The following is a 4,470-nucleotide window of genomic DNA, read 5'->3' as shown; positions in this document are numbered from 1 at the left end:
AATAGTAATATTGAAAGACAAGTGTTACAATGCGACCTATTGTAATACGACTATCTTGTGGCACGAGTGGCGACGCGAAGCGTAGGCACGAGTGTCCGCAAGATAGGAGTATTACAATAAAGCATTGTAACACGCGTTTTTCATACTATTTTTTCTATTTCGGTGCTTTAATTTAATTAAAAAATCATTATCAGAAACTATAGGGAACATTAGAACTAACATGTTTTATGTTGGGAACACTTTTTATGCCGTTAAGTTTTAGGTTGGCAGCGTAGTAAGACTGACATTTTGAAGTTCAAACATGGAAGTGCCCAACGAAGTACCTACTTGTAACTAACTAGTAACTGCCAACTTAAGAGATGAGTTACCAAAAAAAACGACTATAATCACTGTCTTTGTACAACTGTTTTCGGCCGAAAACAGTTGTACAAAATCATCATTGTGACACCGAAATAGAAAAAAAAATTTTCTTGTTCATTCGAATTTTTTCATAAAACTTCTCGAACCTATTATTAGATTCTCGTTCTGAATTAAAAGGTTCAATTCAATATTGACGATATATCTGCTTCCGCAATAACCCCTCCGCCTAAAGCGCACAAACCATCTTTACCATTGAGTTAGAAAACTAAATCTTTACCAATATAATTGAGACATGACACTACTTAGACTGCCAAAATATAGCAAAAATGCATCCCGTTAGACCGGAATAGTGTGACAAGTAGATCTCATCCTGTCAAACCGCATCCGTTTTAGCGGGAGCGGTAAAAACGCATAGTGTGACACCACACTTAGGATTTATTATCGAGTTATTCCTGCATCAATTAAACGCTGAAATTTTGTTTTCGATAGATAGATTAATTTATTTGTCATTAAAAAACACATTAGTCATACACAAACTGTCGTAATTATTAATAAAATTGAAGATTACAAAACAAAACATTTAAGTGTACATATAAAACCACAAAAAAATAGTTACTTTTTAAACCAGAGGCGCGAAGTTCTATTTCGCGCATATGAGACTTGGAGATATCAGTCAAATGCCGAAATTATATAGGTACATAATGTTTCCCACAACTGAGCTGATTAGATAAAATTCTGTTTCGTACAAATTTATCAATGCGCGACATTACTTTTTTTTCACTGTTGACGTTTTCGCGCACGTTTGCTAAGAGCAACTTAACTTATAATTAGCCGTTTACAACTCTAGTCTTTGTGCTTCGGAAATGGACGGTTCTCGTTAGCACATTTTATGGGCACTTTTTTTTTGGAGAATCTGAATCTGTTTACAGAATGAGATAGAAGACTACAAAGAAAAATAATGATGTGTCACACTCTATACTTTTACATTGATTTACAAGAAAACGTTCATAATCGAATGTTTTACATTCATTCCTCAATAAAACGTTCACGGGTAACTAGATCTTATTAAATCAAGATGGCTATGATGGTGATGCATTGAAATGAATTTCCTATTTTTCCTCTATTTCATTCCGAAAAATTTCAATTTATCATTGAAATGATTGGTTTAAGCCAATTTGTAGATTTTGCTATGGTTACAATAATGCTGTCACAATTGTGTCCAGCAAGATAAATACATCACCTTGGTTTCCAGGTTAATTTCTACCAATCCGGTGTATTTGACCAAAACATGGCGGATCTCCCAAGTACCAATAGAAAATGTCACCACCGTATGACCACACTGTCACTATCAAGTCACTGTAACCATTGTTTAAATATTTAAACAATGCTGTAACATACCCACGACTACAGTGCCCCCTATGTGTGGCCAGCTATTTTGTATGGAAAGCATAGGTCTAATAGCAGCCCATGACCCATGTGCTGTATGGGCTAAAGCATTCATACATGTAACACGTGTAACAAATAGAGACTTTATTTGTAGTCATTTTAAATAATTGTGTTGCGCCACTCTCTCAACATTAGTTCAACCTCAACATGTCCAATACTTATTCAAGCTCAAACCATTTCCTATTTAAGGATCTATTATTTACGTAATGCTGATATCGATTTTAAAGTGTTTTTAAATTTAGTAGCGCCATTACCTGCAATTATACAAATTGCTTTAAATTAAAAACTTTCTAATCAGCATTAGTAGAAGACCAGTAATTTCAACAGCGATCGATACGCAGTGACGCAATAAAAAACAAGGCCGAAATATTTTTGAGAACCGTAGTTAAAAAGAAGTTTTCACCCATGTTCGGGAGGGGGGGGGGGCTCCCCATCCTTTAGCGCTAAGGCTTCCTTATTCAATTATTACTGTTAATGAAAGAATGACTGAGTAGAAATTATGCTGATCAACATACGACGATTACGCCAAAGTGTCAACTGCTGATGCGCGCGCCGCTTTAACCTAAGTGCGTCCTACGGAATACATTTAAATAATCCACCGAACGTTCAGTTACCTTTCGATCAACGCATTATAAATTCACGATTATATTTCATCGTTATTTTGCTGTTTCAATTAAACTTACTCGTTAATTTATAATACGTTAGTCGAAATCTAACTAGAAGCTCATTTAAATGTATTCCGTAGCGCCCACTTAAATAAAGGCATCCGAACTGAGTAAATCAGCTGACGCTTTGGCGTAATCAATCGTTTTAAATAATTTAGAGGTCATTTTCGAAGATGCAATTTTTCGACATCTGGAAAAAATAGAGCGCATCCAGGGACACCTCTCACGACTGACACATTTATTTAGCTACTATTAATTGCACTTACTTAATTAGCCAGATTAAAATTTCTAAAGTCGGTAGTCCAGTAAGGCTAGTTGTTAACTGGAGTTTTTCTAGAAATTAAAACATACACCTTCTATCTTCAACCCCTAAGTACTTTCGGATGACACTTTTCGTAACGAAGCGCCTCTAGATACCGAGTGTTTATCTACAGAGTGATTACTATAACTGGTAACTTCAGGGCGGAAAACGGATACTTCGTTACAACGTTTAGGTAATAAACTGATTGTAAAAAAGCTTTTAGTGTGTGCAATATTAGTAGGATTTATAGAATCACAATTCGAATTCGGTATTCTGAGTGTTCGGTAAATGATTTTTGAATTTCGTAATTTAAAATTGGTTTTGGAATTGTTAAGCAAAAGACAAGCCATGCTTCTTTTCCACAACATCTTTTACTAATTTGTGAGATAGTAGTAACTGGAAATTTCCAAATAGTAACTCATAACCGGATAATTGTTTGGAGTGTTTGGACAACTTAACACAATAAATGAGTACCTATTTCTAATCAAAATAACAATACTTCCACGAGTTACACCATCTACAACACTGCATATCTGAGACCCTGTCACTCGAAAAAAATGTTCCTCAGTTTTCCTTTGTCTTGATGAGAATTATAAATAAATATTTTACTATTGTCCCTGAGAAAAACATTTTACTGTTTACGTCACTCACTCATCATTGACTTTGTATGTTAATTGAGACATCATCTGTCGGAGACCTCAATTGAGTATTTCTAAGTTTGCGATTTTAGCGAGACTCTTCTCAATAGCTGGATTTACAATGGCTTAATCTGATCATTTAGTAAAATATTTTCTACGTTGTATGTAATTAAATTGATTACATTTTGTTTGTTGTATAATTAATCATTAGGAAGACACCATTGTTAATCCAAAGCCAATTAAGTGGCTATTGTACATTCCAAACGTTCGTAAAGTGCAAACTCAAATAAATTTATTCAAAACTAAAGTAGTAGGAAATTTCGAATTTTCTAATGATAATTTGAAAAAAAACATACATTTTATTTTCTTTTGTTGTGTTTGTACTCGGTCATTGATTACTCCATATTGATTTTGACATATTAAATTATATAATAAAAAGTAAATAATAAATAATAAGTAATAGTAATAATAATAAGTAATAATATAAGTAATAAGTAATAAGTAAATAAAGTAATAAGTAATCAAGTAATAAGTAATAAATAATAAATAATAATAATATATAAATAATAAATAATAAATAATAAATAATAAATAATAAATAAAAATAATAAATATAATAATAATATATAAATAATAAATAAAAAATAATAATAATAAATAATAAATAATAAATAATAAATATAAAATAATAAATAAATTAATAAATAAATAATAAATAATAAATAATAATAATAAATAATAAATAATCATCTTTATATTAGTATTAAGGGTATACCAAAAGATACTGGCATTTTCTTATACCAAGGGCCACTTGGTACAGCTGTTCCTTAGAGCCATTTAGACGATTTGGCCCGAAGAACCTTGACATTTTCCGTGTGGTAGAATTTAGAGAGGGGGTGGGGGGTGATTTATTGTAACATTTTTTAAAGAACAAATAGCAGAGACGAGATCTGGGTGTCGATTTCGTATGAATTTTAAACCGAGGAAATCCAATTGGGGAGCGCAGAATGTAATCCGATACAGGAGTCCGTGAAAAGCCGCTCATTTTGAAAAAACAGAC

At 32.5% G+C, this 4,470-nt stretch overlaps 1 protein-coding gene across 1 annotated transcript in view; it reads right to left on the bottom strand.

Annotated features, from left to right (window-relative positions):
• The window catches only part of LOC116180018 (luciferin 4-monooxygenase-like), a 10,805-nt gene that overhangs the window by 1,716 nt on the left and 4,619 nt on the right, over positions 1-4,470 (bottom strand). The gene's annotated exons all lie outside the window — the stretch shown is intronic.

This window comes from Photinus pyralis, unplaced genomic scaffold (genome assembly GCF_008802855.1).
Source record: "Photinus pyralis isolate 1611_PpyrPB1 unplaced genomic scaffold, Ppyr1.3 Ppyr1.4_LG9, whole genome shotgun sequence".
In the NCBI taxonomy this organism is placed as follows: Eukaryota; Metazoa; Arthropoda; class Insecta; order Coleoptera; family Lampyridae; genus Photinus; species Photinus pyralis.
The sequence above is the reverse complement of the archived record's forward strand: the minus strand, read 5'-3'. Positions and strand labels throughout refer to the sequence as shown.